We start from the raw sequence: 14,040 nt of genomic DNA on the forward strand, positions 1-14,040 counted from the left end.
TAACCATACAAGCCTGTCTCTGTGTATGTGTGTCCCAGTGCCTCAGTGTTGATATGATAAATAGAGGTGTTTGCTAGTTTAATCAGCAGAAAGCCCACACACAACAGGAGTACAATAACTCATTGAGGCAATGTCCTCAAGAGGAAGAATGAAAAAGAAAGCCAGAAATACAACAAAAAAGTAAGATCTTCCTGTGATACCAGTTTTATGCTTATGTGAATTTTATTTGTCAATTCATAAACTCAAGTTCAGAAACAAAAGTGGTATTCTACAATGAAGTAAAACATGCCTCTTCTAGTCTTTACTCTTACAGTATATGTCTTGAACATCAGTGGATTTCTTGGCTCTTATTACACCATCCAATAGGCAAATCTGATTGGTTATCTGTTTCCAGGAATACTGCACACAGCTGCCATTGTGTGTAGAATTAGTGGATGTGTCTTGAGGGATGATAGTGGAGAGCACGGACACCATGTCATCAACTGCTGGTAAAAGGGATAAAGGTGAATTTAATTATAACAGCACTTGAGGGTAGCAACTGACTTATACTCATATCAATACTCCATATCTCTCTGACTGAGTGGGTCTAATGAGAGGTTTCATTTACAGAGCATCATTTGATTAAATTCACCTCACTCTGACAGAGCTCATGTCAGTGGAGAGAGGACAGGAGAAGCTTTATGTTTAAAATTTGACTGGACAAAACTGCAGAATTCAACTGCGAGCAATTCTTTTCATTGCATATGTAGCTGAAATTCAGAAATCATAAATGTTTAAATTGAATAAAATTCACATATTCTAAGATGTGTTTTCTGAAGCTTCAACCTCACCGACCTGCTTTCCAACTCTCCTAAGATGTAAAGTGAGATTTTTTTCAGCTAATCCAGGCTGAAAAACTGGAGTACAGTAAAGACGACACAGCAACAATCAATATGTATGGAGCCCTAAAGTGCTCACTGTTAAATAAATTAAACACGAATCATAAATCACTAAAGATCAGATCATTAAACATAATCATATGAATAAGTTGTGGAATAATTTAAGAAAAATAATTAAAACTCAACAATTTCAGCCCATTATTGAAGTTAGTTCTTATTTCACTATAATAATTTTTATTTCTAAATTTAAAATTCTGTTCCATTCATAATGTCATTTTATGACAGTGTTGTCATCTCCAGTCACTTTCAGCCAATCACATGCCCCCAGCTTCTCTTAGACCGTGTTCAGAGAGACATTAGCCAGATTGGGGGCTAATGGGGGCTAATGTCCGGCATTGGTGAGTCACATATGCAGGCGCACCTTCCTGGTGGATTACTTTATCAGTCCCTCCAGGATTTCACTGAGTATTTTTGTGATTATTGTGGCCAAAAATGCTTGATTTTGCTGCGTTTTTTCTAAAAAAAAAAAAAAAAAAAGCGATACAACTTGCAATGTTTTATGTGCTCTTTTTGCGGCACAATTATGGAAAATTGCAAGCAAAGGAAAATAATGTGATTTTTTAAAAATAACTACCATATGTAATCACTTCCTACGACAAAAAGCATACTGCATACCACAGAAACAACTTTATTTCAGCACTAATTTTTAAATTTATTTTCTGAACACGAGAACCATGGGCTCAAAGTTATTTAAAAAAGAAAATACTGTACTGTACTGTACTGTATGAGTCCCATTCATGAGTTTTTATTAAATAAACTTTTACCTCAACGTCACCAAATAAAATCAGTCAACAGTGCCATTAAAATAAATTCATTAACATAAAAATATAGTTTCATGTCCAAAGCCCCTCCACTGTCAAACTTGGTAGGTGAGATTTGTCCATCTTCCACCTGAATGCACACTGCGATGGCCTAATTTACCACGACATGAAATGGAACAATTGGTCCAAATCACAAACAGTCTGTTGATTTGGCCATTTCATGCTGAAAAGTTGCAGTAATTTAGCAAAATTGCCACCTCTCTCAAATATTGCAGAGATTTCTTGAATTTGTGTTAGTTATCGCAAAATCGCAAGTTCCTGGAGGGACTGCTTTATTATGTGAACACTGTATTTCGACTCTTAAACAACATGCCCTCGCCAACACAGCCCTCTAAACTGTTTTAAGGCAGGATTGTTTTCTGCTAACTGCTATCAAATTTAGCCAGTTAGCTCTTGTTAGCTCAAGCTACAATAAGGACCTTATTGTCAAAGTAATTCTGAATCAATGACCTAAAGACTGCTGCTGTAAATAAACACAGTGCACAGACATAGTAACTATCTTCTCCTATTTACTGTAGATTAACAAGAGCACATTCTTCCTAGCTAGCTAGCTAACAAGCTAGGCTGAACAGTAAGCCAATGTTAGCAGTTTTAACTAGCTCCTGATAGCTAGAGTGACCACAGATAAAGATTATCTGTATTTTTGACCTTCACAGAGTTGTGTCTTTCTTTGAGGAACACTTTTAGAATCACAGCACTGAGGTTACTCTGAATTAACTGATTACTGTTGCTGTTAACACAACAGTAGCTAATTGGCCAAATGTGATAGCAATTGTCGAGCTGGCATGGCTAAGAGAGGCAGGGGTTATGTGACACCACTGTCATGAAAAGTGATATTCAGAATTAAAAAGTGACATTGTGATATAATTGCTTATAATAAAGCCTATAGAGAGCAAAAGGCCATGATATCACATCGAGGTTAGACTCTTAATCTCCAGGTTAGCTAGTTCCGCTAGCTTATGTAACTCAATGCACTTCTGTCATTGGTCTTTCTGACAAAAATGAAATGTGTTCTTTGCATTAACTACCCATATTCTGGGACAAACTGGCATCCACCACAACACTGTTTGATATTCAAACCTCCATGATTTTGAAAAAGTTAGACAACATGTGAGCTAACAAAAAACTACAGCTCCCATGAAAATTTACCAGTGTGGCAACAACGGCATGTTGCATTGTAACGTCATCTTTCCAGCTTTTTATCCTTTAACCTTTTAGTTCACTAAAGATTGCTAAAACAGAAATATTGAATAAACAGTTAGATTTGATATTAGATTGTCGTTGATTGTTTTTTTTGTTTTGTTTTTTAGTTAAAGTGAACCACATGACTGTCAAGTAAGGCTATGTTCCAAGACTAGATCTTTAGGTGTTTACATTATAGTAAATGTTCCAGTTCCACTTAGTCACTTCAGCTCTTATTTATTTATGTAACCCTGACCACTTTGAGACACCATACACCTGATGTCAGTCATTGGATCATGTTACTGCTTGGGGCAAACAAATAGCTGGACTCGCCTTAACTTGTCACACTTTTTTTATCACATTCTCCTCACATTTCTCTGTCTGGCTGCTGCGAGCTGATAACAAATGGAAACAATAACCATAAACACATCATACAAATAAAAGATCGCCTTCCCAAACACTTTGCACTCCCCTTCATCATTTTAAAAGTGTGAGGGCCCAGTCAGGCATAAACAGATCCTGAGGAGAAACAAAGACTATAAAAACCAAAGAGATGTGCCGCTGCAGATAAACATAACAGACAGACCCTGGGGAAGCAAAGCAGCTTTGAGTGCTCTGGGGGATTTATTTAAAAAAAAAAAAGGAAGAAAGAGAGAAAGAAAAGGGTTTTCCCATAAGGAGTGAAGTGGTGTTTGTTGGGAGCTGTTGGATGTCCACTTAACTGAAGTAAACAGCATCATAAAATAAACATATCCAGAAAACAAACACCACCATAAAACAAATGAGAAATGCTACCTAATTGCTCGGGGGTATATCATAAAAGCAAGTGTTTCTAAAGTTTCAGTTCTGTTTCTATACAGAAAGGTGACTGACTCTGCCTGTTATGGCGTGATCACACTAAACACAAAGTGAATTTTTGCCTCGCCTTTTTCCCCTTTCCTCTCTGTTTGTCCATGAAGTACATTCAAGTACATTTCCCCTCCAGTCAGCAGTCAACATGGACGAAGAGAAACTAATTATGTTATAACACCCGACAGTGGAGGTCGGCACCTCTGCGGCTCGCTGCTGCAGACAGGTTGAGAAGTGAGAGTGAAGATAAATCCACTTTTTAATCCCAAAAGTTTAAAAAATAAACTCTGAGCTCTCCTTTCACTGGTAAACAGCTCTCTATCAGAGCAGAAGCTGGTCTGACTCCGAATGTTATTCCTCCAGAAGCTCCAGCTCTGCTCCCGTCTCTCTCCTCCTGAGCTCCCCGGCGCTCAGCAGCTGTCTGTTGGTAAGCAGCAGCGCCGTCCCCCCGGTCCTCCACACACAACACTCTGCGAATCCCTGCGGTACACGTAATTTTTTTGCTCAAGTCGAATATTTCCAACTCATTCTGATGATGCAAATATTGCATATTCGCATTGTGTAATTTGCGTCTCCTGGCTGCATTGACTTTGTATGTAATCACGTGGAAAAAAATTCGCGTTCACGTTTGGTGTGAACACACCATTAGTCTCCTCTATTCATTATTAAAATATTGTTGTTTTTCATTTGGCCCTGGAGTTGTTTATGCATACTCCAACCCACATTATCCTCTGCAGATAAGCATGGATTATTGCCAGCTAATCTATTCATAACCATTCAGAATTCTGCTTATCATCTATCATTCACAGCATGTAGCTTTATATCTCTTTTCAAGCCATGCTGTCATTTCATCATCAGAGTGAATGATCATGTTGGAGCTGTAAGCCATCTTTATAGAGGGCCAGATGAGTTTTTTAATTGTATATCCTGCAGTGCAGAATTAACTCTTCCCTTCTCTCCTCTTCACTCTTGAATGCCATGTTATAGCTAAATGTCCAGTTGAGATGACCTTTCTCTGCCGATGACTCATGGGCCTCTATCTGAGCTCCTGTCGGGGTGAGTCAGCAGTAAATCACCACTGATTGCTCCGAATATCACCTCTTGTCAACTGAGACAACAGAAGCTTCACTTGGGTTCAGGTGAAGATTTTTCATGGGAAAATTAGCTTTTATAGGGGAGGAAGGTTGGTTTTCTCAGCTGTGAGCTCACATAGTTTTATACTGCACACAAATGTCCTTTTAGCTATTTTCTATATTCAAATAATCAGTCAGGAAATCAAATTGAATCCCATTTTGTCAGTCAAGTCACTGCACCTTTTTTGTTTCGCTGCATCATTATACGCAAGACAACAGCATGGCAGGCTGAGAACTTTTACAACCCAAACCTTTGAGCAAATAGCAAAGTAACTGTAATGGAAATAAAGAAGGCTGATAGAAACTGAGGACCGAATGACGCAGAGCAGTGCGACTCTTTTACATTCACTGCGCCAATGCTCCTGTGCTAAAGGCTAAACTACTTTTAAACCATACTCTGGTATAAAGTCCTCTGCTATGTGATTCTTCCACTGACAGTGCTGTCAGCAACCAGGCAGCAGAGACACTCTGTGGTGCACTAGGATTTATTATACTGACCTATGACCAGGACACACACTTTTTATCTCTTTGACTGTGCGGAAATCCAATGTTTTCACACCATAAATGATGAACGAAGGCATTGAAAAGCTTACGTCCTACAGGTAAAACATGAGACTTTACACATAGGTTGTAATTGGGCCAGATGCATAAAACTCTGTGTGACTTCATGACTAAAACTGTGTGTACACACAAAGCCAGAAATATGCATACACATTCTTTTCGTCAGATTTATAAAGCCATGCGTACACGTGGCTCTGCTTCATAGCTAAATCTTAACCATCGTGGAACTAAGCACATGAACACCAGCCTTATTTTCACTCCAACAATTAGCCATAAATAGATGTAGACACAACCTTCACCAGCTGTTATATCATCATATAATATGTTTCCTGCTCCACCACTCTTTAGACCTGTTAATAAAACAAACAGCAAAGAAGTGGATGCAATTTTTGTGTTGTATCAGCAAGCTTCTCCGACAACTATCAGTACCAATATGTGTAGCGGTGGCCACATATATACTGTGATATCTCAATCATCATTACTGAATGTCAGAAATGTAATTAATGATCAGTTAATGATTAGTCTCCTATGTAAATTAAAAGAAAGATCAAATTGATCACTCAAAAGAGATTAATCAAGTTTATAATAGCACCTTTGATTGACATTTTACGCATGAAAAAGTAATCACACAATCAGCAAACAAATGTTTTTCTTGATATTACGTCTCTAACCTTATATTTCATCTTCACCTATGATATCACCCGTGGCTGACTGTACAAAGACTAACAAGTCCTCCAAATTAAACAACCAAATATGACCATGCACTCCAGAATGACACATAGGAGTGTTTTCAAATCTGGTGCCCCAATTTTGAGTATTGATAAAAACTAAATAAATATCTAAAGATAAGAAAGAACAGGGACAGCATGACAAAATAAAATATAGATGTTGAGAGGAACAGCCCCCTTAACCCCCCCCTACAAACCCACTTGCAACTGCAGTACTACTGTTTTGACATTAAGTACAAAAAATAAATTAATCAAAATGAAAAGTGGCTGCCTGGAAGGAAGGAAATTGATCTATAAAACATGCTCACAATAATACAGTTAATGCACTGAAACATGCAAACCATCCACAAGGCTTTAAACACTGTCAAAGGGGCGTATTTAGTTGGGTATATTTGTATGCACACACTGTCTACATGTGAGTTTGTGTATGCACTGTGTGTACTGTGTGCGTTGATGTGTGAGGTCAGTGTGCACCGGCTTTAATGCATTTTATTAAGGTAAATGAAAGGCAGCGAGGTCCTGGTGTCACCATGGTTAACATAAGTGTTTTGGTATTTGGGCGAGGTTGATGTACTGAAAGGTCATCTCGTTGTAGCTCTGCTTTAATATGTTACAGAGAGATGACCTTCACCTCTACGCTTCATTCCATCTCTCACTGACTCACCAACAGACGTGTGGCTTACACAAGAAGTGGGTGTGTTTTTTAGTATCCAGAGAGTGGGAGGTTTCTAATTCCTGCCTGTCTCTAGAGGAGAAAAATTAAGTTGTTGAAATTCTTTGAGTGAAGACTGAATTATTCATATTTATTGTTCGAAATATTTCTGTCTTCTTTGAATATATCTGCCAGATTCCTAGAATTGTGTTTCTCTCTTTCTTGGTGCATTTCAGTCCTTACACCATTCTGGCGGTGTTTGTCACAGCTTTTCCAGGAACATAGACGCTCTCCTCCTACAGTTTCTTTTTTCATGTGTTCTGCTATTCTTTACTTGCCACTGATTTCACACCTGTCCCTGTGCAACTCGTACTGACGTCATGGTGTTTTTCTGAGAATAAATTCAGTTTAAGTCTTTCAGGGACACGAAATTCCACAAATGAGACTCAACTATTGCATGTTTCCCCCACATCATCATTCTTTTGTTCTTTCTCTTGCTTGTTTTGTCTTTTGTCTTGCTTTCTCTTTGTCAATCAGTCTGTATATATAAAGCAAGGAATCTCTGTCTGTCTGTTTGTATATGTTTGTCCTTCACATATCTCAAGAACTGTTCATCTGATCTACTTCATACCTGGTAGGTGGATTGCTAGGGAATCAAGGAAGTGCAGTGTTGATGTGTGAAGTTGTTTGGTTCTCAAGAAATATAAAAATACTTCATAAACAACATTTATATTTATGACAGTGAGTGCCACGATGTGTTTAATGTTTTTAAAGTAATTTTCCACACTGTGTAATGTTGGACTGTATTGAAAAATGTACAAAAAACATTTATACTTTTGATGCATTTAATGAGAGAAGAATGTAAAAGGGTCAGTGTAAGGGGTGTTTGTGTTTGTGTATGTATGTGTATGTGTGGGGATATACACACACATACAGACAATAGGAATTAAGAAATACATACATATACATATAAAATTTCATATATGTAGCCTTTAATAAAGGGGAGGTTAGGGGTGAGGGTTAAGGGTATGGGGGATTAGGGTTATGGGGTAGGGTTAGTGGTGGAGGTCTGGTGTTGTAGGTGTAGTATGGATGAGCTGTATGGAGGAGGACTTCAGTGCATGATGGGGTTGAGTGGTGTGGTGGTGGGAGAGAAGTGATGGGTGGAGAGCTCCAGTTCATTTGAATAACTGAAGGAATCTTTTCCTTAGAGACTTCTTCTTGGGCTTCTTGGGCTCTTGGGCTTTGATCTCATCCATCTGCTTCTCCAGATCAGACAATCTGTCTGTCAAGCCGCCCCTGACTCCCTCCATCTCCTCGAGGGTCTTGTTGTTGTTATTGAGAGACTCCAAGAGAAGAGACTTTTCCTCCTTCCACTGGTTCCTCTCATTCTCGAGGTCCTCCTTAACCTGGTTCAGTGCTGCCATTAAACTGGAGGTTTCATCCCACTGCTTGGCCAGGAGACGGGACCTGTCCTCCTGCCACTTGTGTCCTTTGCGCTGCAGGTCCTTGTTTGCCTCAGTCAGGGTAGCCTCAATTCTAAACGTTACCTCCATCTGCTGGGCCAAGATCATCTCTGTCTCTTTCTTGTTCCTTCTCAGACTCCAGCGCCTTCTGTAATTGTCCGATTTTATGTGAAGCTTCCCTTTTGGTCTGTCTCTGTTTGGAAAGCTAAACCTTAAGAAATCCGTGCTGTTTGTTTGTGTCTCCAGCAATTGTTTCCATTGCTCTACATGTTTGTTTGAGCAGGGCTTCTTTCACCCTGAACAGTTTGGAGATCTGCTCCTTCTTTTCTCCTGTGATCCGCTGAAGCCCAAGTTCAGAGATCAGGATCAGAGCCTGGTTGGTCTGCTCACAGTAGGCCTCCACAGTGGGTCTTTGGACTGGACTGGCAGGCTGTTGCTCTGCTGTCACAGGTTCTGCTATTGATTCAGGTGCAGGCTCTGCCTCCTGAGGTGCTATGGCAGGCTGTGGCTTCACAGGTGATGTGGAAGACTGTGGCTTTGGAGCTGTTGTTGCTGGCTCTGGCCCCTCAGGTGTTCTGTGAAGGATGCTTGGCAGCGGCCAGCATCGGGGCCCTTTTGAATGAACAACCTTGCCTATCTCCTGTCTTATCTGGCCTTGTTTAAAATATCTTCTTGGCAGAGTAGGATAATCAGCCTTGTCAAGTACCTGGCAGTACACCAGGCTACTCCCCTCTTGGAGGTTTTTCTTCCAAGGATTCACAGGCTGGGGTTTTTCTTTTTTTTCCTTCCTCCACCGGTTGGGGTTTCTCTCTTTCTTCTTGACTGCAGGCAGCTGGTTTCACAGACTGCTTGTGTTCAACAGTGTGGTCCTTTTTGCTGATATTGTCAGTAACAGCTTTTAAACATCTCACACAGAACTGCTGTTCCCCCAGTGTCACATGACCTGGTCAGGAACTGTGAAGACAATCTGCCTGCAGGGCTCCTCTGTGGGGACGTTTCTGGTGCAGGCTCGTCTCTCAGGGCAGCTCCACTGTAAGGACAGGAAATGCCACCAAAATAAAACAAAACTTACAAGACGATACCTCTGCTGTCAGGAAAAAAGACCACAGATATATCAGCTGTCATGGCAAAAATACATGCTGCTGTTTAACGTGATTTTGTCAATTATATATATCAAATAATTCTGCATTAACGTTATCATATCCTATGAATTCTTTAAATGTAGCGATATATATCTGTCAATATAGCATGTAAAGTGACTGACTGCCAATATAACAATACATATTGATTAAACAATAACAGGATATCAACGTAGCAGTATTATTTAAATATTGAATGTATTGATTTATTCTGTCAACATAGCACATAGTGATGAATTCTGTCAATATAGTGATAATTATTGATTGATTCATAAACATATATAGCCTAGCTCATAGATTCAAACACTGCTTATTGCTTGAAGCCTCTCCTCAGCTCTCATAGACACAAACACTGTTCTCCTTTTACTCGCAAAGTCATAATTTCTTTTTGCAGACAGACAGACTACTAAACTGTGATTAGGTGAATTTAATATAAAAAGCAGACAGTTGATACCCTACTTGATCTGACTGTTGTTGGTTGTAATTACAACCTTTAAAATCTGTGTTTAAGAAATAATAAATATGTGTTCTGAGTTTGTCACACCACGGAAAAGTGTGTTATTAACCACTAAGCCAAATTTGAATGATTAAAAAAAATTGCCAAGTATATAAAATTAAGTTTTAAAATCGTGAAAATCAAGCAGTTTTCTCTGCTCTGAAAAGCTGGGGGTGTGTCCGCTTAAGGCGCTCAACCTGCCCAACCGCGGGAAAGTCACAGCTTCTCTCAAGTGTCAACTATCAATCAAATACCACCACTAAGACCTCAATCTAGCAGCTTTATTCCATTTACACAGCCGTACATTTAAGCCACCAGAGCCAGAATCCAATTCTGAGCCAGACGACACTGACTTACCCGAAATACTTCATTCTTCTCAGTCTGCAACAGAATGGTCACTTTTTTTCTCCAATTTAAGTTAGCACTATGAATTACTGACTGGCATTACTTAACGTTCCCCAAATAAATCTGAGCTATCAATAAATAACATAAAACATATTTTGTCACTTTACCAGATAGTTTGGTCTGTATAGTCACAGATCAAACTATCAGCCATCATGTTTTTAGTTTTGTTGCATATTACCAAATATATAGGTGCAAGAATTATCAATATTATGTAGATTAAAGTAAAAATTTATTGTTAGTTTCATTCAAATATACATACCTGCAGGTCTTCTCACTGCTTTATGTGTGGAATGCTGAATGTCATCACTGCAACACACAAGCTGAGCAACAGAATATGCTCTAAACTGTTCAGATAACTACATGATTGTTCATAATATAGAATTGACAACTCAAATGGTGGACAACATCTTAAGTCGTACTGTGAATTAAACTGTATTGTACAGCTGCACCAGTGGAGAATGCAGGGCGATGCACACAGAGGATCAGAATGTCCTCTAGATCTCCAGCACTAAAACACCTTCTGACAGATAATCCAACAGGTTCAGAATAGATGTGGAGAGCTTCCTGATGAGCCACGGTGCATTCAGGTATTGAGCCTGTCTGCCTGAACCCCTACTCCATGCAGAATGCTCTGAACATATACCAGGCAGACCATGGGCCACTGCAGATGAAGGAAAGAGCTGTGTAAGTTAGACAATATATTTTATTGATTTGGAATGTGTAGAGATTACATTTGTGTGATCAAGTTGTATGCCTGTCTTTCAAAAACTGGTGAGGTTTGGGACTCAAGTCAAACTGTTTATGCAATCATATTAGTGGTGTTGATTAATGTATACATGAATCTGTGTAAAAAATAAACTATGAGAGGGTTCACTATGTTACAGTAAGTTGAGGATCAATGTGCACTAAACCATCATCAGTGTTTGTTACACCTCTGTTGACTAACAGCCTGTAAGTACCCAGATGCCTCCTCATAATCAATAAACACCACGTTTGCTAAAGTGCAAAGCTTGTAAGGTGGTGTAAAAGATTCACAAGTAAATATATTTCAACACATACAATAGCCTATAAATACAGACCAATAACTGTATCTACCTGTTGTTTGAACAGTGCTTTTACAGACACTCAAAGGACATAACAAGTACTGTCTGACTCTAACCAGTTTGATCCTTCATATTCCTGAGCCACATCCACTCATATAGGACTAGTTGACAACAATAAAGACCAGCTCATTCTGGAGCTGTCTCTCAAGTGGCTTTCTCAACCTACACGTAGGGTAGGTGGGCAGGCGATTAGTCATTCTGAAAATCTAGCTGTGAGGTTGTGGAAATTCACTGGGAAAAAAAACAAACAAACTGTTGTCCATGTACTGATTCATCCATACAACTGAAATGATTTGAGGCAGACTGCAGGTTGATGAATCAAACTGTCATCTTCTGGGTCTCGTTCTGTAAGACATGACTAAAATGGAGAGGAAAAATAAGACATAAAAAATTATCACATGACAGTTCTTTAATTATTTTGTCATTACAAGCATACTCCGTATTCAGGAGTACCCTGATGAAGATGGAGAGTACATAAGGTTTAAACCTCCCATTTAATTAAAAAAAATATTATCATAATTTTCTGGACATTTGTTATGTTATGCTGTATGTTGTTATATCTAATAAATGTCAAGAGTTTCATAAGTTTTTGAGTAATAACATGTTTTTATGGGTGTCACAACCTTTTTTTTTTTAATCGAGGCTGGTGGGGCTCTAGTTTTCTCAAATAGTCTCTTCATTTCTTTGCCTCTCCCATTTTTTTCCCTCTTTGTCCTTTTTTTTCATTTGTTTTCACCAGGTACCGTGCTGCTTGCTGTTCTTTTTTGAGCAACATTTAATGTCACAGCTTTTAACATTAGCACATAGAGCTCAGAGGAAGCAGATATCACCACCAATGTATATAAAATTCGAATAAAAATTACATTTAAATCCCGCTATCGTTCAGAATTCAAGACACCTAATGATAGTTTGATGACCCACAGTACACCTAATAATTTATTACAGTAATAATATCTTGCTAGTCATCTGTTGGTGGTCCAATATTCTGCCAAAAAGAAAAAAATAACATGGCAACAACAAGAGTGCTTGTAGAGGACATGACTCACTTGACATTTAAAGTTTATAGTCATCCAATGCAATACATATATGTGACTGTAGCTGCTTTCCTGACTGTGTGATATCATGTTACTATGAGTCGGGCCTGTATGGATTCATATGATACTCAGAGAGGTGTACTGGTAGTGATATCATCGAGTGAGTTTCTATTGGATGATAATGTCTCTGGTGTGCCTGTCTGGCCCTGGAGTAAATAACCTGATACTCGATCTGAAAAATTATTGCAACCTGAGAATTCAAAGGTGCATCAAAGCAGCATGACATCACAGGCAATGCAGTCACTGAGAGAATATAAAAGAAGGGAGTTTCAACCCTCTCTAACCCTTTATTGACCAAACAAAGAGTAACACTTGTTTCAGCTAGTAGCCAAATACACCATGTGTTTGCATTCAAGTGACAAAGCCCTCTATCAGCTGTAGGATTTATGTCGGGAGCAAAGGAGGGAATAGCGTGATGTTGTTATAGAGCTACAAAGTTTTGCAGAAGGAGGAGGTCGAGATGGGTCAACAGAAAACTGGTGTCAACACGAGAGGCCGGTGTTCACTTCCAGTCAACGTTGGTTTCTTTTAACCATGACTCCAATTGTTGCCTTACTAGAGCTGCAATGATAAGTTGATTAATCAATAAGTGGATCATTAGAAAATGAATCATCAACTATTCTGATAATAGTTTTGAGTTATGTTTTTTTAGAAAAGATGTCCAAGTTGCTGATTCCAGCTTCTCAAATGTGAATATTTTCTGGTTTCTTTAGTGTTTTATTATAATAAACTAAATATCATTAGGTTGTGAACTGTTGCTCAGGACAAAAGAAGACATTTGAGGACATCACCTTCGGCTTTGGGAATGGTGATTTCACATTTTCACATTTTTCACCATTTTCTGACATTTTATAGACCAACAACCAATCAATTAATTGAGAAAATAACTGACAGATTAATCGATAATGATCGTTAGTTGTCTTAACCAGTTACTTATTTTAACTCAAACCACGATATTTCCTCAACCCTTAACAAGTCATTTTTGCGACTAAACCCAACCAAACATTAATTATGGTTTTATTTTAACAGGTCTTGTAAAAGAGAAATAAGACTTTTTACCTGGTTAAATAAAGGAAGAAGAAGAAGAGTTTTGGAAGGCAGGAAAAGTGTTGCAATGTGTCCTAAGATTCAATATAATGCACTTCTAAGGTCACACTTTTCATCTGCAATGATTATGATGCATTAAGTGATCAGCTCTGATAGCGTGTCTTCTTGGAACCATGTGGGTGTTCAACAAACCCCTGAGACCAGCGGCAATACAGCAGGACCCTACCTGGTTCCAATTAGACTGTATATAAGTTGAACCCAGCCCAAGACCTCCAAGTAAAAATATATGTCACCTTATATTGACCTGGGATTGTAGCATATCCTTGTAGTATTTTGCAGTACCACCTCTTAATCTTGTCATGTTGGGGTGCAACCTGAGCACTCAGCCACTTCACATCTACAATACTGCGTAAACACTGGAAGTTT

General features: G+C 38.8%; 1 protein-coding gene across 1 annotated transcript in view; it reads left to right on the forward strand.

Annotated features, from left to right (window-relative positions):
- The first annotated feature begins 1,771 nt into the window (after nt 1-1,771).
- LOC121888476 (matrix metalloproteinase-16-like) overlaps nt 1,772-14,040 on the forward strand; it is a 139,070-nt gene continuing 126,801 nt past the window's right edge. The window contains exons 1-2 of the mRNA XM_042399997.1: nt 1,772-4,217; nt 4,778-4,929. The gene's annotated coding sequence lies outside the window, so the exon portion shown is untranslated. The remainder of the gene's footprint in view (nt 4,218-4,777; nt 4,930-14,040) is intronic.

Source organism: Thunnus maccoyii, chromosome 21, assembly GCF_910596095.1.
Source record: "Thunnus maccoyii chromosome 21, fThuMac1.1, whole genome shotgun sequence".
NCBI classification, from domain to species: domain Eukaryota; kingdom Metazoa; phylum Chordata; class Actinopteri; order Scombriformes; family Scombridae; genus Thunnus; species Thunnus maccoyii.